Source organism: Procambarus clarkii, chromosome 11 (assembly GCF_040958095.1).
Source record: "Procambarus clarkii isolate CNS0578487 chromosome 11, FALCON_Pclarkii_2.0, whole genome shotgun sequence".
Lineage (NCBI taxonomy): Eukaryota > Metazoa > Arthropoda > Malacostraca > Decapoda > Cambaridae > Procambarus > Procambarus clarkii.
In genome coordinates this window covers 45,839,641-45,862,549 of record NC_091160.1, presented here as the reverse complement: position 1 = coordinate 45,862,549, position 22,909 = coordinate 45,839,641, and the positions used below count along the sequence as shown (strand labels likewise).

Here is a 22,909-nt window from a genome sequence, read left to right as displayed (position 1 = left end):
CTAAATTACTGGGACCGACTAAAGAGCCTAAATCTGTACTCCCTTGAGCGCAGGCTGGAGAGATACATAATAATTTACACGTGGAAAATAATTGAGGGGCTGGTCCCAAACCTGCACACAGAAATAACACCACATGAGACCAGAAGACATGGCAGGATGTGCAGAATACCCCCGTTGAAAAGCAGAGGTGCAACAGGTACTCTGAGAGAGAACTCTATCAACATCAGAGGCCCGAGACTGTTCAACACGCTTCCACTACACATAAGGGGCATAACTGGCCGACCCCTCACAGTGTTCAAGAGAGAACTGGATAAGCCAAAGGATACCTGATCAACCAGGCTGTCACTCATACGTCTGGCTGCGAGCAGCCGCGTCTAACAGCCTGGTTGATCAGTCCAGCAACCAGGAGGCCTGGTCGACGACCGGGCCGCGGGGACACTAAGCCCCGGAAGCACCTCAAGGTAACCTCAAGGTATGGATCTTTGGAATATATGGCCGTAGGACGTCAATGAGAGACGTGTTACATGTGATAGTATTCTCGGAATTAGGCACAGGTACGTTGACAAGCTGAAGAGTTGCACAACTGTAGGAGTTCTGGATCATGTCACTGGGCTCTAGCAATTTCTGCATAGTTGATGTGGGTTGTCTTGGGAAAAAGTGCACACAAGCAAGGTCGAGAGAGGGCATTGACGATGACATTTTTAGTCCCCTTTTTGTGCTTGATGTCAGTCGTTAACTGGGATATGTAGCTCAAATGTCGAGTGACTTGCTGTGAGAGGGAATCTCCATTTGCTGCCACAGCATCAGACAGTAGTTTGTGGTTGGTGAGGACGTGGAAGTCACGTCCCTTGAGAAAATGCCTGAAGTGTTGAATGACTGCATATATAGCAGGGAGTTCCCTGTCAAATGTGCTGTATCTTGTCTCTATGGCATTAAGCTTGCTGAAAAGAAGGCAGTGGGTTGCCAGGTGTTGTTGATAAATTGATGGAGTACCGCTCCTATAGCAGTGTTGAAGGCATCCGTTGAGAGGCTAGTTGGCGCATCAAACACGGATGGGCCTAGCCCATGGTCATGCATCAAGAGTGAGTTGAGCTAGCCCCTGCTTAATGTTGGTGAATGCTAACTCTGCCTCCGGTGACCATGGCAGGGGTACCTTGGACGCCTGCTTACACCCACGCAGGAGGTCGCATAAATGTTTCAGGATGTCAGAACGGTGTGGGATAAACCTATGGTAAAAATGAACCACACCCAAGAATTCTTGAAGCTTCTTAGTTGTGATGGATTGTGGAAACTCTTCTTCTTGATCTGGAAACTTGATCTTCTCCAGTGGCAGAATACCTGTGAAGGACACTGTGTCCCAAGAAGTTGAGTTCTGGTACCTCGAAAATACATTTTTCTAGATTAATCTGCAGGCCATAGTCACAGAGGCAAGCAAAAAATATTCAATGATGCTGCCGATGGTCAGTCATAGAGCGACTCGCTAGTAGGAGGTCATCAATGTAGGCATAGCAGAAGGATAAGTCTCTGATGACCTGATTAATGAAGAGTTTGAATGTCTGTGCTGCATTATGAAGACCAAACAGCATCCTAATATATTCAAACAAGCTAAAAGGTGTTGTAATTGCAGTTTGGGGATGTCCACTGGGTCCACTGGGATTTAGTGAAATACTCGCATCAAATCTATTTTCAAGAATATTGTTGCACCATGCAGCTGGTTAGAGAAGTCTTAAATGTGTGGGATTGGATAACGGTCTGGCAGGGTGTGAACATTCAGCGCTCTGTAGTCCCCACAGGGTCACCATTTTCCTGGAGTTGTCTTTGGAACCATATGCAGTGGAGATGCCCAGGCGCTGTCAGAGCGTCATGCAATCCCAGCAGCTAGCAGCTTGTTATATTCGTCCTTGGCCACCTAGACATGCTCTGGCAGCAGTTGGTGTGGTCGCACGTAGGTTGGTAGGCCTGAGAACGAATAAGATGGGTGACTGTGTGCTTAACCTTGGCAATTGGCAGCTGTGGCTTGGTGATGTCCTTGAATTCCTCCAAAAGATTCTGCAGGTGAGGAGAGTTATGCGGGGCAAGGCTAGTGTGAGTGGATACCTCCGGCTACGAGGGAATTTACTGTTAGGTGCCCCTCGTTGTTAAGTCAGGTGTATGAGGTTCACTTCGGGAGTCACTGCAAACTCATAGGCAACCACGCTGGGAAGCCAGATGTGAAATTAGTGAACCAGAAATTGAGCGGCATGAGCAAAACACCAGGGGTCCGTATTTCAGGTAGAGATGAAGACCAAGGTGGTATTCACCCCCACAAACCAATACAGAGCCAATACAGAGGGTCGTTCACTCTGCAACTTGCATGCAAGCAAATATAGCAGGTAGAAGTTGGCTTCTCACACCAATATTTATAATTGGTGATTGGGGGTTAGGGGCTGGAACCTGAGCCAGCTAAATTCCCTCTTAAGGACAATTAGAATGTGATGTAAAATGGGGTAGTACTACAGTGACACCTCGGCTTATGAATGCCCCTCTTTACAAACTTTTCGGGTTACGAGCCCAATTTCTTCGAAAAATTCGAATTGGGTTACGAACTTTGTCTTGGGGAAACGAGTTTGTTGATACGCGTATAGGCCGACCTAGCGTGTGGTGGCACGGCGATCGCGCCTCAGTTTACCAGTGGCTCCCGCCTAGTGACAATCGCGCCTGAGTTCTTTGTAAAGAATTTCAGTGTTTTTTGGATTTTTGGGTTTTTGAACATAAAAGTGATTATTATATATCTTGCCATGGGTCCCAAGAAAGTCAGTGGTAAGGTTCAACCTAAGAAAATAGTTGTGAGCAGAGGCAGTAGAGGATGTACCTTCTTCATTAAGAAAATGTGTGAAGTATGGGAAGAACTGCAAAGTTTTGTTGAAAAACTCGCCCAGATAAAGCTGTAGCAGGCCATTATCACTACGGGCTCACCATAGCCTGTGCTGCTTGGAGCTGTTTGTTCCAAGTAGCGAATCTTAAACAACAACAACAACAGCAGGCCACTGCATTGACCTTTTAAATGACAATGTGATGTTATACTACAGACAAGTGGTAAAATGAAGGGAAAAACAAGTGTCTTTAGAGAGATTCTTAGTAAGACAAGCGAGCAATGAGCCACAAGCAGGTCCTAGTGGTATGCAGACAAAACGTGCCACAGTGTGTACCCCAGAGAAGTCAGCACTGCCTGATGCTATAATGAAATGGGGACTCCTATTCCAAACAGTAACACTTCTCCTCCCGCCTCCTCACCGTCTTCCATACGCCAACAGGAGTCATCAGTAAAGGTAAGTAATAACTTGTACATACTTTTGCACTGAAGATTTGGGTGAATTAGGTATAAAATTTACTTTGAAGTTAATTTTTTGGGGAGTCTGGAACGAATTAATTCATTTCCATTATTTATTATGGGGTAATTAACTTCAGTTTACGAATTTTCGGGGGTATGAGCCGTCTCTGGGAATGTATTAAATTTGTAAGCTGAGGTACCACTGTACTGCAGATTGAGGAATGATATCAAAGGCAGGCGTATTTAGCAAAAATAGGTATATTCTACAACTTACTCGCTGATACACAGCCACCCACTTTACATTAATTCAAGTGTCACTTCAAATCTGTCAAACGCCACTTTTGCAGTAGTTCTCCAGACTCACCACTCAGACGGTGTAAAGAGACACAAGGCCTCGACCCACTGGATAGGTCATCAACAACAATTAACTAACCTGAAACACTTCGTGCACACTCTTGGTAAATCTCAAAACACTTCACCAACACAATACATCAACATAAGTAAATACTGGCGATGAGTCACAATAACGTGTTGAAGAATGACCAATGACTTGAGAATGGTCCAGGACGGACCGAAATGTCGTCGTCCCTTCACCTTCTAGTGTGTGGTCTGGTCAACATAAGTAAATGCATACACAACAATTTCACTAAGACGTACAACAACAATTGCTTTAACAATCGATGTCACCAAGACATTCAATCTATTATGCAAACACACATCTCTTGGACCGCAACTAAAACAAATACAGTTGACAATTAATTACTCAATTAAATTATGTTAATTAATCACCAACAATTATATCAATTACTGTACTGTCACTTAGACAGTCAACAAATCAATTAACAATTAATGACACTATCGCTCAGACAAGTGTCCTATCAGAGACAATTATGTTAATCACTTAATTATGCTAATTTATTGTTTATCACATAGATGAAACAATCAATTGACAACTTAATGCACTGTCAACTGACAGCTATCAATCAATGAAAATATTGACTTCACTAATTACATTAATGACTTTACTAATTATGTTAATGAATTGCTAACAAGGATATCACTGAGTCAATCTAACATCACACAATAATTACAACCACAATATTTAGACTTGATGTCAATATTAACAGGTCACACAGACAACCGCTATTTACCCACTTATGTGCCACTGAGACAACCGTAATAGTCACTCCTTTCACAATACCTGTAACCATATGTTAACACTTTTGTGTCCTCGGTGTGCACACCCCAGCCCACCCCAAGGTGGGCCTGGCATTTTCCGTGAGCGTGCACTTACACTAAAATGTGTATACACTTTTCAGTTTTCTCATGTCAATTTTCGTGTTACATCGTTCATTTTGATAAAATTGTTCGCAATAGAATTCTTTAATGGGACTGATGCCAAAGTCTGATGTTAGCATATCAGCCTGGTTTATTGTATATGATACATATATGTGTCCTTTACAATATGTATACATTAGAACGTTCATAATTCTCCATGGAACTGTGATACATGTGTCAGTAATGTGTCCACAATAAATGTTTATTGTCGCAAAATTACTTGTTAACAATTCACTAAAATACAATATGTACTTTTTCACACTACAGTGGGGCCTCAACTTACGATGGTAATCCGTTCCCAGAGACGGATCGTAAGTCGAAGCGATTTTTCCCATAAGAAATAAAGGGAATTGAATTAATCCGTTCCCCACCCTCCAAAATATTAACTTACAAATACATTTTATACTGAATACAATTGTTTTTTCTAACTAAAAATACAGTACATACGTGTATCTTACCTTTATGGAGGACCCTTGATGGTGTATGGAAGATGGTGATGAGGGGGGAAGGAGGAGAGGTGTTACTGTTTGGAAGGGGAGTCCCCTTCCATTATCACATCAGGCAGTGATGTTTCCTCTGGGGTACACTCTCTCCTGCATTTTGCTGGTATACCACTAGGACCTGGTTGTGGTTCACTGCTTGTTTGTCTCACCACAAATTTGTCAAGAGACACTTGTTTTTCCCTTTGTTTTAACATTTGTCTATAGTGATGCATCACAGTGTCATTGAATAGGTTAAGGCAACGGCCTACTACAACTTGCTCTGGGTGAGTCGTTTCAACAAAAGTTTGCATTTTCCCATAGTCTACACCATAGTCTACACCATAGTCTACATCATAGTCTTCATTACATACATAGTCATTCAAATTAATAACAACTGTTCAACTTCCTCAAGTGTTTGTGTTCTATGTTTCGTGATTATTGATACGCCTCTTGCCACATTAGCACTCTAATGTCCTTTTCCTTAGCCAGTATGATGGATACCGTTGACTGAGATTTGTTGTATTGCCTAGCTAGTTTAACAATCTACACACCATCTTCATGGTGTGTTTTTGTTTTAAAATCCCACGAATGATTTCTTGTTTTTGCTCTATGGTGATTCTTACATGGGTTTTCATATGTTGAACCTTACCACTGACTTTCTTGGGACCCATGGTGTGATATATAATAATTACTTTTATGTTCAAAAAGCAAAAAAATCATCACAAAAGCGGAATTTCTTATAGGTGTGATCGTCACTAAGCGGGCAGCTGTAGTAAACTAAGGCAGGTTGGCCCGCGTGACCGGGAACCACGCTCTCGGTCTACCCGAACGTGTACCAACAAATATCGTTAGTCAACGACACCATCGTATGTCGAGTCGCATTTTTCGATCAAATTTACATCGTAACTCAAAATTATCGTAAGTCGGGGCAATTGTAAGTCGAGGTGCCACTGTATTTACACAGTAACACACTGTATTACGACACTCAGTACTTCGGAAGTGAGTGATAATCAATGAAGCAGTCCATGGTACACAGTGCGACTTCTCTCTTGTTGCACCAGGTACAGATAGATTTTTGTTTCCTGTTTCTTCGTTCTTTGTGTTTGCAAATAACGCACTCATATATACCCTTGAGCATTGAGAAACTGATAGCAAACATGGCCTCCTGGCAGCAGTGAGTAAAGAAAGAGTAAGCATTTTCTTACTAAAGAATTGTCTTTAGTTCCAAGACAGTTCCCATAAAAGTGTGCAATGCGACACAATAATAATGAAGATTCTATTGTATTATTGGCATTTGTCTTGAACCTAGGGACGTATTCCTGTTTTTCATTAATTATATATTTCTAACATATATTGATTGTTATTGTTCTCTCTCATGCCTTCATGGGTAAAGTGCACATGTGATCACGGTGGAACCAAGTAAGTACAGCATTAAACACTTTACCGTTTTAGTGTCATTTATTTAAATGGAAATAATGAATTTACAAGTGAGATTTTAGTGTCATTAATGGCAATTCAGTGTGAAATATTTGTTATAGTGTTGTAGGTGTTTGTTTTGAACAAAAAAAGGTAAATAAATTTAAGTTCATAAAATTGTTAATATTTATGTGCTTTGTTTGAGGAAGTTTTTGCGCACATTTGCAAAGCCTCGCTTTCTGGTCAGTAAGTACAGTAGAGTATGCAGATTGATTTGTTAGTGCACACTTGAGTAGCTCTCAATTTGTACGGTATTGGAAAGTGTGGATTCAGTGGTACAGTTTATGGGTAAACACATTTATTCCAAGTTTTTAAATGCACGTGAGAATTTTTATATTTTGTAGGTTTAATGTAGATTACACAATGTAAGACAGTTTTTGTTCCTGGGGTAGTATGTGTTATTTTCTTAATTCTTATACTTCCAAATTATAGATAACTAAGGGGAGGTACCCAGCTGTACTTGTATCTGTCTATCCCCCCCCCCTCCAATCTCGTCTCCTCTTCCAACCTCTCTCCCTGTCACCCCTATCATCTCTCCCCCCCTCTCTCTTCTTCTCCTTACCATTTCTCCCATCTCTTCTTATTTCCTTCCTTCTTTCCCATACATCTTCCCCCCCCACCCACTCCTTCCCTCTATCTCTTAACCCCCCCCCCTTTCCACTATCTCTAGTTCTCTATCTCGGAAAATATAATATTGAATTCACGTTCATCATTTTTGAGTAAAAGTTGTAGGGGAGAGAGCCAGCTGCCTTTCACCAATTACTTGGGGGAAGGGGGGGGGGAGGCACTATTGGGCCCAACCCCCTCTTAATGAGACTGACCTCGACCATGTCTGTTCCATACCCCAGACCATTCACCTTGCAAAGGTGGGTGAAGCTAGCACCAAGTGTCTGGCCTGCAACCTTGAACAGACACAGATAGACTGACAGGCACTCTCGTTTAGATATAGATGGCTATTATTCCCCCCTCAAACGTTGCTTTAACATTTTCCTAAGACAGCTTGGGAAAGACGTCTTGAAGGTACCTGAAGGGTGCCAATTCCTTATCTAGAGTTGGCACGTTGTTTCACTAGTGGGTGCCTTGAGGTACCTTCAAGACATCTTTCCCAAGTTGTCTTAGGCAAAGGTCAGAACCTAAGTTTGATAGAAATAAATATTTTTTATATTTTGGAGACATAAGTAATCACAAAATAACACTTATTACTAGGGACAACAAAATTTTTGTTAGCATTATCAGATGATCTGTGAGACTTGCATTCTCAACAGTGTTGGACTCTTACGAGTGCCACATTTCTGGTTTTGCAGATTTTGGGGATTATATACTTCCCTTATTATACTCCCTTCCAAGTGTTATATACTGTAGTTATATGCCTTGGTTCTTCCTCCTCAAAATTACCTTACCTCAAAAATTATAGTTATTTAGAAAAATTATATACTGTAGTTGACTATTGTAAAAATAATTTACTGCAATTTAGAGAAGGTTTTTGAAAGATTTTACATTTGGACATACCTTGACAAATGGGCAAGTTTTAAGGGGCTGGGGTCTTTTAATTTTTTATATATTTTGACCAAAAAATCAGAAATATAGAAAAATTCTGTACAAATCTAGTAGCTCCTGGCATCATTTTCATGAAGGTCTCGTTTCTTTATATTAAATAATAATTTTTTGTGAATACAGTGGAACCCCCGGGTTACAAGCGTTCCTGGTTACGAGCAGGATTTGGTCGGAAATTTTGCATCGGGATACGAGCGTTGCATTGGGAAACGAGTGTGTTGATACGCGTACGGGCTGACCTCGCGCGTGGTGGCACGGCGATCGCGCATCAGTTTACCAGTGCCTAGTGACTATTCCGCCTGAATTCTTCACAAGGATTTACAGTGTTGACCAGACCACACACTAGAAATTGAAGGGACGACGACGTTTCAGTCCGTCCTGGACCATTCTCAAGTCGATTGTGATAAGGAGGTAGGGACAGGCAATAAGTAGGCAAGAGAGAGCTGAGGAGGAAAGTAAGGTGTAGGGGATAGTAGTAATAATGAGAACTGCAGAAGGCCTATTGGCCCATACGAGGCAGCTCCTATTATAACCCCCGAAGGAGATAGTAATAGGAATAAGAAAAGGATAGCAAGGGAGCATAGGAGAAGACAATGAACAGAAAAAGGGAGAAGAGAGAAAGAAAAAGAAAGAGAAAGAAATAAATGGAAGGGGTAAGCTTATGTTAAGTCACGTTTGTTAGAAAGATTAGAGCATTTGAGTATATACTGTGACAGGGAAGAGTCCACAGCAACAAAGCCAGGACTCAAGTTCATGTTGGGTACATTGTGTATAAGAGCCGATTCTACAAGAGGGATTCTAATCATCCCATTGATTGGTCTTCCTCCAAAATAATCTTTCCTGCCTCTACTCTACACAGACGCTGTCTTGTAGAATCGGCTCTTATAAACAATGTACCCAACATGAACTTGAGTCCTGGCTTTGTTGCTGTGGACTCTTCCCTGTCACAGTATATACTCAAATGCTCTAATCTTTCTAACAAACGTGACTTAACATAAGCTTTCCCCCTTCCATTTCTTTCTTTCTCTCTTCTCCCTTTTTCTGTTCATTGTCTTCTCCTATGCTCCCTTGCTATCCTCTTCTTATTCCTATTACTATCTCCTTCGGTGGTTATAATAGGAGCTGCCTCGTATGGGCCAATAGGCCTAATGCAGTTCTCATTATTACTACTATCCCCTACACCTGACTTTCCTCCTCAGCTCTCTCTTGCCTACTTATTGCCTGTCCCTACCTCCTTATCACAATCGACTTGAGAATGGTCCAGGACAGACCGAAACGTCGTCGTCCCTTCAATTTCTAGTGTGTGGTCTGGTCAACATACTTCAGCCACGTTATTGTGACTCATCGCCTGCACAAGGATTTACAGTGTTTTGTCAGATATTTGGCCATTTGAGCATAAAAGTTGTTATTATATATTTCGCATGGGCCCCAAGAAAGCCAGTGGTAAGGTTCAAGGCAAGAAATTGCATGTGAAGATGACAATAGAAGAAAAACAAGAGATAATTCAGAAGCATGAAAATGGTGCACGTGTTGTTGAACTTTGTAGGCAGTACAACAAATCCATGTCAATGATATGCACTATACTTGCCAAGAAAAAGGACATTATGAGTGCTAAAGTGGCAAAAGGCGTATCAACAATCACGAAACAAAGACCACAAATACTTGAGGATGTGGAAAAGTTGTTATTAATTTGGATACACAACAAGGAGTTAGCAGGTGATAGTGTTTCAGAGGTCATCATTTGTGAGAAATTCAGGGTATTGCACGAAGACCTTGTAAAGAAACCCCCTGGAACGAGTGCAGATATGATAGACTTTAAGGCAAGCAAGGGATGGTTTGACAAATATAAAAAAAGGAGTGGTATTCATAGATTCATAGTGTTGTGAGGTATGGGGAGGCGTACAAGTGAGATGACGCGACGTGGCGTCACACCACCCTCCCACTACACACCTCACATGTCATGCAGTTGTTATGGCACTTCCCTGGCACATGGGTCAGTGCCATTTATGGCTGTGAAAGGAGGCAGTGGCTGGCACTGCCATCAATAAGGCCATCCTGCCTTTTTGGCAGAACTGTTCAAGGTGGGGTTACCAATACATCTCCCCTACCCCCTCCCCAGTCCAGCTGTTGCTTCGGGTTTTAGCTTGGCTGGAGTCCTATCAGGGAAGGGTTCTCCTTCTGGCCCCGTTGTGGCCGGCCCAGCCTTGGTTTCCGGCGCTGCTTGCTCGGCGTCTGAATCCAGGGCGTTTTCCACGGCTCCGCCTCTTTCAGCAGTTCAAACTGGTGAGGTGCCTTGCTGGTTCGCTCTCTTATCCCCGCTCTTCGCATCTGGGTTTTTCTGATGCATGTGTATCACCACTTGCATGGTGATCAGGTGGCTTCTCTGTGTCCCACCTACGGTCTTTTTGGCGACAGTATGAAGTCTCTCGGCAGTCTTTTCTCCACTTCCTGTCCCTTCATAGGTTGTCTTTGGTTTCAGATAAGGTTGTTTTATTATCTTTCCTCTTTTCACTCTCTCAGGACAGACATCTTATGCTGAATACTGTCGCCTCTTCTCGTGCAGCTTTGACGGAGCCGCTTCAGCTTGTGTTCAGGGTGGATTTTACTTCTGCTCCGTTTCATAAGTTTTCTTGTGCGTTTTTTCACCTCCAGCCTGCTCATGCACCACCTGAGCTGTCCTGGTCTTTTACTGGGTACTCTCTTTTCTCTCTTTCCCTCGATTTTTGGTGGCCCCTTCGGTCCAAGGTTGTTTCTATAAGACTGTTTTTGTTGGCTTTAGCCTCTAGGGGTCGAATTGGGGCGCTTCATGCTCTCCTTCAGTGCAGAGGTTTCTGCTCTTTTGGTCCTGGTGGACGTTTTCTTCGTTTGCAGCCTCTCCTTCTTTTCTGGCAAAGAATGAGTCGTCGGGCTTCTGGAGGGGTCTGTGCGTTATTGATGCTTGGTTGGTCAAGTCAAGGGTGCATCGTGTTTTGTGTCCGGTTTTGTACCTGCACTCCTCAGCTTCTGTGTCCTGGGTTGTGTTTTGGGTTGATCCGATATCCCTTGTTCCCTGTTCCATGGCTTGGGTCTCATAGGTCATCCACAGGGTTATTAACACTTTCGCGCACCTGGCGTGCGCGCCCCAACCCACCCCAAGATGGGCCTGGCGTTTCCTGGGAGTGTGGACCCACACCAACATATGTACTCTTTCCAGTGTTCTGACCTTAATTTTCGAGCTACGTCGGTCATATTGGTATCAGTGTGTTTGCAGTCTGTAGGCACACATTTTAAAACTAGTACCATAATAATCGAACCGTAAATGGAATTTTAACAAATATTTTAAGTTTGGACGCTCATCACCACAAGTATTTATAAGCTTTCCAGTGTTCTGACCACAACTGTCGTGCTATGTCGTTCATTATGGTAACAAATTGTTTGCAATCTATAGGCGTGCAGTTTAAAACTAATCCCATAATGATCAGATAACAAATATAATTTTAACAAATATTTAAAATTTTGACGCAACATGCGTCACCAGCGAACATTTGTCAATTTATTTATTGACGCAGACTGTGTCACCGCCGGACGAAAGTGTTAAGTCTAGCCAGCCTGTGGGTCTACCTTTGTGCCCGTGTTGTTTGGATGTTTTCGACTGGCTGCTGTTTGGGAATACCATATGTTTTGGGCTAACATTCAGGCCATCCTTGTCCACCCTGTCAATTCCCCTGAGAATTTTGTATGAGGTGATCATGTGTCTCTGGGCTCTTCTGTCTGCCAGTGACGTGAGGTGCAGTTCCCTCGGCCTTTCATCATAACTCATGCCTCTTAGTTCTTGGACTAGCCTAGTGGCATACCTCTGAACTTTTTCCACCTTGACAAGGTACGGGCTCCATGCTGGGACCACATATTGCAGGACTGGCCTTACATACGTGGTATACAAGGTTCTGAAAGATTCCTTACACAGGTTTCTGAAGGCAGTTCTGATGTTAGCCAGCCTTGCATACGCCGCCGATGTTATTCTTTTGATGTGGGTTTCAGGAGACAGTTTGGCATGATATCAACTAGATCTTTCTCTCTTTCCGTTTTGTGAAGGACTTCATCTCCCATTCGGTATCGTGCCTGGCCTCCTATTTCCTCCCCTTAGTTTTGTTACCTTACATTTACTTGAGTTGAACTTTAGTAGCCATTTGTTTGACCATTCCTTCAGTTTGTTTAGGTCATCTTATAGCCTCATCCTATCTTCCTCTGTCTTAATCCTGCTCATAATTTTTGCATCATCAGCAAACATTGAGAGGAGAGGAAACATTGTGTGGCCTTGGACCATCAGTTGCAACCAGTTGTCCTGTCTTGGTCGTGAGTCATGCGGTGCAGCCACTTCCCGGGTAAGTCCTTCTTTTTACTTATCTTTGGGTAGCTAGCTTCAAGGAGCTGACGGGGCTACCTTCAGTAAACCAGCATTGAATGTAATGAAATGCCATTTTTTTTTTGGTGAGCCCCGGAGGCTCTCTGGCACCCTTCCTCCCTCCAGGCGGTGATTTTTCTTCCATTTTCTTCCAAGGCCAGCGCGTACATGCACCGCATTAGGTTGATGATGATTTGCTTGTATCCTTGTTTTTCTTGGGGGGGGGGGGAGTTACTGACCTCTGTTTTGGTCTCCTGTTGAAATTTTCTACCAGTTGGGGCCTGTTTTGGGGCACCTACCTTTCTGGGTGCCCAACCCTGGTCAATGGCAGACATGAATACTCCCAAACAGTGGTGTTTTTCATTGGTCATTGCTCCCTTCGCCTCTTTGAGGGAACCATGTTCTGGCTATTGGTTCCTGGTAGACATGACAACAACATATGACTGAAGCTCCAGTCTAATATATCTAATATCAGTCCAATAGCTCCAGGGAGCCTCCAGGGCTCACCCAGAAAATGGTGTTTCATTACACTCATCGCTGGTTTTTGTGCTTTCTGGAGGCCAGTTTACAAAGTCAAAAGATAAACAAAATTCAGAACAGTTAATTTTTATTTTCTTCTGGGGGGGAGGGGGGGCCTTCGGCTCCCCAGAGCTATCCAAGCTGATATGGATATTATTTGACTTTGGCATCAATCAGTGTGAATGGAGTTCATAGGCCTACCTGGGACCACGAGCCAGAACCTGGCCCCCTCAGAGAGGCATGAGGAGCAATGGCCTATAGAAATGTACATGTAATTTGGAGCATTCTGTGTCTGCCATCAACTGGGCTAGGCAACTAGAAAGTTAAGCACCCTAAAACAAACTTCTGTCTGGTTAACCCTACTACTGAAAGCTAAGCGAGTGGACAGAACTCCCCAAATGAAAACGAGCATGACATCACTCATGCTACGCCGCTTGTCTGCGCAGCTCACCCTTCCCCAGGAGGGGGAAGGGAGGGCTCCAGACCCCCTCACGCCGGCTATCCACACCCCAGTTCTTGGCTGATGTGGCTCGGTGTTGGTCGTGGCTCCAGCTCCTGATTGTTGTCTTAGTGCTGTGTTGGGTTTTAGTGCTGTCTCCACAGTGGTATGTGAGCGGGGAGTAAATTCACAGGTGCTCGGGTTGCATGCGCTTAGGGTACCCTTCCCTAAGTGCCCTGTAAGTACCGCCCTTGGGGCTTGGGATTATCTTCCACATGTCACCTTGGGTCTACCTCTGCTGGGTCCTTTGCTGCTCAGTGATTGACTGCCCTGAGTGTGCTTGGGGGTTTTTCCTTCCTTGTTCACCTTGGGGTAAGAGGTAGTTTGCACTGGTAGGGGCGCAGGGTATTGCACAGCTCCTTTTCACCTATCATAGCGGCTAGCTCTGTTCCACCTGGGTACGTTTTCCTCTTGCAGGGTTTTTCTTTTGTTTTTGTTTGTGCCTGGTGGGGTGGGGGTGGGGGTCTGCCCTTGTTGGATTCCGCTGGCTATAATTTGGGTTTATTGTTCGGCGGTATCCCCTGCTAGGCCCCCCTTGAATGGACACATCCCGGGGGTGCAACTTTTTAGCAGTTTGTTTGGTAGTCTTGGGCACTGGTTCACAGTACTTTGCCTGGGCTTCCCTTAGAGGTACAAATCTAAGGGCCCTGGGAAACCCCGTGGGGGCGCTCGGGTTCGATGAATGCAACCTCTGGGTCCCCTCTCACCTTGTGTGAGTTTGAGGGTTGCGCTGTCCCCTTGTCTCAGGGTGAGTCTCATCGGTTTTGCCTCCGTCATGCTGCTTGTTGGGTCAGTGACGCCTATGACCCAGAGTCCTGCGAGTTTTGTTGCTTGTTGTGACTCAGTTCACCCAGTCCACTGATGACACTATGTGGGTGCAGGCAGTTCAGGCATTGCACTGTAGATTTAGGTTGTTTCAACGTAGTAGGTTGATTGCTGACCCGGAAGCCCGAGGCTGCCCCGGTTTGATTATAGGGACCTGGACTTGGGGGATGTTGGTCGCATCAGATTTGGTTCTGTCTGCACCCCCTCATCCTATTCCTGCTGTGGTTCATCCTGATATCCCCCCCACCTTCCCCCCTGCTTCCGGCTTTGAAGCATCTGAGGGCTTCGAGGTCGGAGCAGGGTTTAGCTGGTTTTGAGAGACTGGCTGTCTCGGGGGATGCCCCTTTCAGAGTGGCGATGGTTGGGGTCTGACCAGTGGGCTACCTCTTCTGCCTTTTCGGTTGCCCCGGCTTTTTTTTTTTCTGAGGCCGGGGCTTTAGAGGATGACTCGACCCCGGGTCCAGGTGTGGAGGCTCCCGGGGCGAAGGAGGGGATGGCTTGGGGGCCTTGGGCCCTCAGATCGAAGCTTATTGTTACAAGGAGTGGGGTTTTCTTTCCCCCCCCCTTTTCCTCCTTCCTCCACGTATGAGTTGGAATTGGCATCAGCCCCTCCCCGGGTTTGGTTCTGTGTCCCTTCGGGTTTGTCGGTTCTGTCTTTCTGTAGGTTTCCCAGATCCCGCCTTCTGAGGTGTGGAAGGCCATTGCAGCTTACCTCTTGCGTGACCCGGATTACGCCTTTATTATGAATCAATCTTCTTTCAGGTTTGGGTCTTCGTCTCCTTACTAGGTTCGATATGAGGTTCCGGAGTCATCCTGGCTTGTGGACTGCCCGTTGTTTTCTTTGGCTGCTTGGCATGCCTTCTGTCGTACCCGCACACTTGAGTGGTGAGAGGCGCTGACGGTGGTCCAGGTTTTCTTGGGGGACGAATTTGAGCACCTCAATGGTGCTCAAATTGTTTGTTCGCCCTGGCCCTTCTTTCCCTTTCGGCTGCCTTGGTCACCTAGGACTTGCGTGCTCGTGTCCTATTGGCTTCGGTCTTGCGCTTCTTTTCCCACCTTGAGCTGTCATCGGATCGGCTTTGGGAGGATGTGGGGGCGCTTGGCATTGTTCCTGGGTCTGATTCCTTGGTGTTGGCGGCATGTGCGTCGTCTATGTTGGTGAAGCTTTTTGCGCCAATCCTGTGAGAAGCAGTTTCCCTGTTTTTCACTTCGCGTCTTGCATGTCAGCAGTTAGTGCTGGTTTCCTCTGTAGAATCCGCTTGGGCCCTAGCTCTTAGGATTTGGGGACGTCCCTTCCGCCTCTCTCGCGATTGCTGGGTTCGGCCCCTAGGGGCCTTGTGTCGGCTGCTGCGTCACTGGCTTCCGCTTTGGATTTTCAGGGTTCAGTGCCTTGCGCCTACCCGAGCCCTCGCTCGATGTGTTCATGGACGCGTTGTCTCTTGGCTGGAGCCTTGTGACCAGTGCTCACCAGGCCGGCCAGGGGCAGTGGGGTCCGTCCTTCCATCGGGCGCACAGCACGGTGCGGGAGTTCACGGTGGTGTGGTTTTCACTTCGGAGGGTTCGGGTCACCTGCGGATCGACGATCCGGCTCCATTCGGACTGCTCCCCAGTGGTTAATTGGCTGAACTGTGAGGGTTTAATGCAGTCCTTGGCTCTTTGAGGCTGGTCGCTTCAAGTGACTCGTCTGCTGAGTTCTCGGGGTTTGGCTCACCTGGCCGTTCACGTCCGGGGAGTGTCCAACATCCAGGCGGATGGCCTGTCCCAGTTCATTCCCCCTGTTCATGGAATGGACGGTGACGCCAACTCATTCAGTTGGCTCTGCTAGACGTTCGAGCACCCGGAGGTGGACCTCTTCATGTCGACATGGTCGAGGCGTCTTCCGGTATAAGTGGCGCCCTTCCCCAACTGCGAGGCCGTCGGGATCGATGCCATCGGCAGGACTGGTCGAGGTGTTGATTCCTATACCTCTTCCCTCTGGTTCAGCTATGGCTCCAGGTCCTAGCTCACTTGGAGAATTACCACGGGAGAGTAGTTGTCTTGGCCCCACCGTGACCGGTCTAGCCATGGCTTTAGGCGCTGCTTGCTCGGTGTTCGAACCCGGAGGTTTTCCCGTGGCTCCGCCTCTTTCAGCAGATCGGTCAGGTCCGTTACAAGACTGATTTGATCTTCTCCTTCTCCTAGAGTCTTTGCATCTGGTCTTTTTGACTCCAGTCTATCACCATCTGTATTGTAATCAGGTGACTTCTTTGCTGGTGTCCCACCTACAGGCTTTGTCTCAGCGACAGTATGAAGTTTCCTGGCGGTCCTTCCGTTGTCTCTTCATCGGTGTACTTTGCTTTCTGGTAAGGTTGTTTTGTTCTTTCTCTCGTGGTTGTTTCAGGACCATCATCTTATGCCGAATACTGTTGCCTTGTATCGTGCAACATTAGCGGAGTCGCTACAGCTTGCTTTCAGTATTGATGTTACTTCTGCACCATTTTGCAAGCTGTATTGGGCGTTGTTTCACCTCCGGCCTGCTCATGCACCTCCTGAGCCGTCCTGGTCTTTGGACAGAGTGGTCTGTTTTCTCTCTTCTCATCAGTTTGTAGTAGCCCCTTTGGTTTCGGACAGTTTCTCAAATGCTCTCTTCCTGTTGGCTTTGGCCTCTTGGGGTCGGGTTGGGGAGCTTAATGCTCTTCTCCGGGTCAGGTATTTCTGCTCGTTTGGTTTTAGTGATAAGTTTGTTCATTTGCAGCCGTCTCCTTTTTTGGCGAAGAATGAGTTGGCTGCTTTCTGGAGGGGCCCCTTGGGGTGTTGATACTTGGTTGGTGAGACTAGGGGTGCATCATGTGTTGTGTCCAGCTCTGCCGTTATTTAAGCGCCACGGCTTCTGTGTCGGGAATGTGCTTTGGGTTGACCAGGTTTCCCTTCTTCCCTGTTCCAGGGCTCAGGTCTCTCAGGTACTTGGTCTAGCCAGCCTGCGGTCTATCCTCGTGCTCACAACATTCATAATTTTGCTGCACTTGCTGCCGTCTTCAGTAACATGTCTTGGGCTGACATTCAGGCACCGGGTTTTTGGTGGTCGACCAGGGTCATGGCTGCGCGCAACCTGGTCAATGTTCCGGGGCCTAGTCGGGCCTGTTTCACTTTGGGTCAGTGGTTGCAGCCAATTGTCCTGACTTTGCACTGAGGAGTGGGTGCCTCCCGCCTCCCAGGTAAGTTCCTCTTGTTGTCGTTGTTTGGTAAGTAACTCCGGGGAGCCCTTCGGCTCCCCGGAGTTACTTACCAAAAAACTTACCGCCAGAAAACCATTTTCTGAGTGAGACCCAGAGGCTCCCCAGCAACTATCCCCCCCTTCCCCTGGTCGGTGGTTTTTCGCGTGTTTTGACATCCTACCTCGAACTTGGGTGTGAATAGCCGGTGTGAGGGGTCTGGGGCTTCCCCTTCCCTCTCCCGGGAAGGAGGGAGCCTGTGCAGACAAGCAGCACAGCACGTGTGATGTCATGCTCGTTTGCTTGTTTTCATTTGGGGAGTTCTGTCCACACGTTTAACTTTCAGTAGTAGTGTTAACCAGAATAGGGTTTGTTTTGGGGCGCTTACCTTTCTGGGTGCCTGGCCCAGTCGATGGCAGACATAGAATGCTTCAAATCACGTGCAATTCTATAGGCCATTGCTCCTCGTGCCTCTCTGAGGGGGGCCAGGTTCTGGCTCGTGGTCCCCAGTAGGCCTATGAACTCCATTCACACTGATGCCAAAGTCAAATAGTATCCATATCAGCCTGGATAGCTCCGAGGAGCCTCCAGGTCTCACCCAGAAAATGACGTTTCATTACATTCAACTTTTTTTTTTTACACCATGGGGATTTCAGCATTTAAGAGTTGTGGTGTTGAAGGTTATGAGAAGTGTATAATGTTAATGATGCTAATCATACTATTGTTTGTAACTAATTTGGAAGACATTTCATGAAACATTTTATAAGCTACATGTCATTTTCACCTTTACCTGTTTGAAATATAAAAATAGATTTACCGTAATCAATTTCTTTGTTTTTTTTATACTTTATTTCATTACTTCTTCATAAAATGTTAGAGAGTAAACCTTAAAATCTATTTTACAAGAACAAAATATCAATATCTTTACATCAGAACTTGCTTGAGGACCACCATATTTAGTTACGAGTTGACGGGGGACAGAAAGCTGGCCGCTTGTCAAAGGATTTCCTTTGCACACACTGGTGCAGCATATCATTATTAACACTAATTGCCCATCTACCATCATAATCCTTTTATCAGTTAGAAGTATTGGTGATTAACCTTAACCACAGAACTGAGCACCTGGTTTTGGCAAAAACTTCGTAGTGCAGTTGTGAAGGACATACTTTTGTTTTATAAATGTTCATATAAAGTTAATGTCAAAATGTTTCCAAACTCAACCATTTTATTTCAAAACACAAAATGATGAAAACATTAAAAATATAGCACAACTTGCAGAGCGCCTCAAGGCACTCTGCGCAGCACATTGGTTAAACTGATAAGCTGTTTAAAAGTCCCACATACAGGTGAGCATTAGAAAAAGTATTGAAACCCCTTAAGGATCAATTGCACATAGCAGTTGGAGCATGGGAAGAAATCACAGATAGCAATTGCATCAGTTTAGGGGTTAATGTTATAATTTATATTTTTTCAATACTGTAATTGCTTTTTTGTCAGTATACCTACATAGATTGTCAGTTAGAATTCACATCGATTGAAGCCTTGTGCTTCTTAACTACATTTTTGTTAGTGAGATCGAAGACTAATTTGGTTTCCCTTTCCCCCCTCCAAGGCTGAACGTAGTCGTCACACGTACGAGGCTGCAACACGGCAGCTAGTGGACTTCCTGCACACAGTGAATTCTACCTTGAATATGACTTCTAACCATAGTACAAGTTCAAGCCCAACTGCTACAAGCCCCAGTAACAACTTGTACTCAGTCAACAGCCCTGCAGCCAGTCTGCCTACAGTTGCACCAACAACTGTGCCTCATATAGGTTGGCTGGCTCAAAAACTCCATCGCCAGACTTGATACCAAGTTCTTCTTCTCACACGTTTGACCAGTTAGAAGAAACTCTGATGCTGTTCGAAAATCAGGAAGTGTGTGGGCACTTCCAACCCAGTCAGGAAACCCTCGAAGGTAGGGGTGTGTGTGTACGTAATGTTTTTCCCAGTTTGATTTTAATTGTGTTCTTTCTTTTTTTTAAGTATGGTACACATTGATAATGTTATATCTGTGTATTATTTAATTAATTTTGTATTGATTCATTCATTATTTTAAGAATATTATATAAATTTATAATTTATATGATTGATGTAGAAATTACTTGATATTTTGTGTGTAAATTGTTAGTCTAATGTATGGAGATTGAAACACTGATTAGTGCCTCTAGTTAGGTAATTTTAGCTATACATAAATAAAGGTTTAAATCTGCATATTAAGTAAAAGGTAGTAGTCCATTGCTTGATGGTCAGTACAAACAGTCCAATCGGAATGTTTCAATTCCCTTGGCACTACAGAGACGTTTGAGTAAGTTTCCCTTCACCTGATACCTCTGTTTACCCAGCAGTAAATAGGTATCTGGGAGGTAAGTAACTGTTGTGGTGTAGTCAAGGGGCCTGACAGCTGAGTGGACAGTGCTTCGGATTCGTAGTCCTGAGATTCAAGGCTCGTGTTTAATTGCTGTACAGTAGTTCACTTGACAACTTATAATTGTTGGACTTAAATAGGCATAGAAATAAAGATAGAAATGGATGATGATATATTTCAGTTACAATCATGTATTGTAAATAACTTTAAGAATAACAGGTGTTCCAACCTGGTGGCACATTTCTAACTGTAAACATTCGGGCATCTCGGGGACCCAGTCACCGACACTAAACATTTTTAATCTTTCTTAATGATTTCTCAGTTTTTGGGTTATTAGTATAAATTTGGTGTCAACTTTTAGCAAGTAAATTTGCTAAAGTATAATCTCAAAATATGATATTATTTAGAGCCTAGTGGACCAAACTCTCACAAGTCAAGCCTGGCCTCGGGCCGGGCTTGGGAGTAGAAGAACTCCAGAACCCCATCAACCAGGTAACCAGGTATTTGAGGATAGAATTTCCACAGCAGTAGTGAATATACAAATTTTTCTGAGGAGAGCCCCGTTGGTTTCCCGGAGCTATCCAGGCTGATATGGATATGTATAATTTTCTGGCATCAGTCAGTGTGCATGGAGTTCTTGCCTACTGGGGACCATGAGTCAGAACCTGGCCCCCTCAGAGAGGCTTTAGGAGCAATGGCCTATAGAAACCCCTGTGTCTTCAGGAGCATTCTATGTACACATGGAAATATACAATGTATATATCTATGTTCAATATACACATGGAAAATACTGGAGGGCCATGTTCCAATCTACACAGTAAAATAGCAATGTACTGGAGTGAACGATATGGAAGAAAATGCAGAATAGAACCAGTGAAGAGCAGAGGTGCCATAGGCACCATCAGAGAACACTGTATAAACATCAGAGGTCCACAGTTGTTCAACGTCCTCCCAGCGACTATAAGAAATATAGCCAGAACAACCGTGGACACTTTCAAGAGAAAACTAGACTGTTTTCTTAAAAAAGTGCCAGACCAACCAGGCTGTGGGTGGGTATGTGGGCCTGCGGGTCGCTCCAAGCAACAGTCTGGTGGACCAAACTCTCACAAGTCAAGCCTGGCCTCGGGCCGGGCTTGGGGAGTAGAACTCCCAGAACCCCATCAAGCAGGTATGTCTGCCAGCGACCGGGTCTGGCACCCAGAAAGGTAGGCGCCCTGAAACAAACCCCCTATTCTGGTAAAAAATTGCTACCGAAAGCCGAACGAGTGGACAGAACTTCCCAAACGAAATATAGCAAACGAGCATGACATCACGCCGCTGTGCCTCTGTCGGTGCCACCCCCATCCCCTCCCCGGGAAATGGAAGGAGGAGCCCCAGACCCACTCGCCAGCAATCCACCCACCAGTTCTTGGCTGATGTGAAAACTGGCAGGCCATGTGCCTCTAGCTCCTACTCTGGTTTCAGCTTCTGTGCCTTGTGGCGTGGACTGTGTCTATGGGTGGTGTGTGAGCCAGGAGTAATATTCTACGGTACTTGGGCTGCATGCGCCTAGGGTTTCCTTATCTAGGTGCCCTGTAAGTACTGCCCTTGGGAACTGCCAGAAAGAGATCCAACGTAGAAAGAGAACGCAGACGACACTATAAACGCAGGAAAAAAATAACGGAACTGCTTATGCAGATACGAATTTCCCGTCAAAGAATGAATAATTTAAATAGGGAGATTGAAGAAATCGAGCGGAAATTGAAACACTCATATGAAACTGAAGAAAGGCAGTTAGAACAGAAAGTAATTCAGGAAATAAAGAAAAATCCAAAATATTTCTTAACATAAGCGAAATCAAAAGCAAAAACCACTGCCAGTATTGGACCTATTCGTACACGTGTAGGTTTATACACAGAGGATGACAAAGAAATTAGTGAAATCCTAAAAAAGCCATATGAGGACATGTTTAGCACTCCAATAAACAACATGAAAGTGGAAGATCCAGACAATTACTTTATGCGGGATATTCAAACCCCTGTAAATATAACTGATATCAACACGAGCGCACTAAATTTTGAAGAGAAATTGAAAACATGCCCATGCACTCGGCCCCAGGTCCAGACTCATGGAATTCAATATTTATAAAGAAATGCAAAGTGCCGGTAGCACAGGCACTCAGTATAGTGTGGAGGAAGAGCTTGGACACGGGGGAGATACCAGATGCACTTAAAGTAGCAGACATAGCGCCTCTACACAAGGGAGGGAGCAAAGCATTGGCAAAGAATTATAGACCAGTTGCACTAACATCGCACATCATAAAGGTATTTGAGAGAGTGATTAGGAGTCAGGTCACCAATTTCATTGAGACCAATAACCTTCACAACCCAGGCCAACATGGATTTCGAGCGGGAAGATCGTGCCTCTCACAGCTACTTGAGCACTACGGAACTCAGAGAAGACAAAACAAAACAGAGAAGCGGAACTAGGAAACAGGATTGGTTCAACAGAAAGTGCGAGAGGGCCAGAGACCAAAAGACACAAAAATGGAATCAATACAGGAAGAGGCCGAACCCCCAAACATACCAGCGATACAAAGATGCGAGAAACAACTACACGGCAGTGAGGAGAGAGGCAGAAAGAAATTTTGAAAAAGGGATTGCAGACAAATGCAAAACAGAACCAGGTCTGTTCTATACAGTAAATTCATAAACAACAAATTGCAGGTAAAGGATAATATTCAAAGGTTGAAAATGGGAAATAGATTCACGGAAAATGAAAAGGAAATGTGTGAAACATTAAACGAAAAGTTCCAAAGTGTGTTTGTACAAAATGAAATCTTCAGGGAACCAGATACAATAAGAATTCCAGAGAACAACATAGAGCACATAGAGGTGTCCAGAGACGAAGTGGAAAAAATGCTCAAGGAGCTAAATAAGAACAAA

At 44.8% G+C, this 22,909-nt stretch overlaps 1 non-coding gene across 1 annotated transcript in view; it reads left to right on the top strand.

The window, feature by feature from the left end:
• The window catches only part of LOC123758410 (serine-rich adhesin for platelets), a 90,341-nt gene that overhangs the window by 41,964 nt on the left and 25,468 nt on the right, over window positions 1–22,909 (top strand). The window contains exon 6 of the transcript XR_011228089.1: window positions 19,188–19,535. This is a non-coding gene — a transcript (serine-rich adhesin for platelets). The remainder of the gene's footprint in view (window positions 1–19,187; window positions 19,536–22,909) is intronic.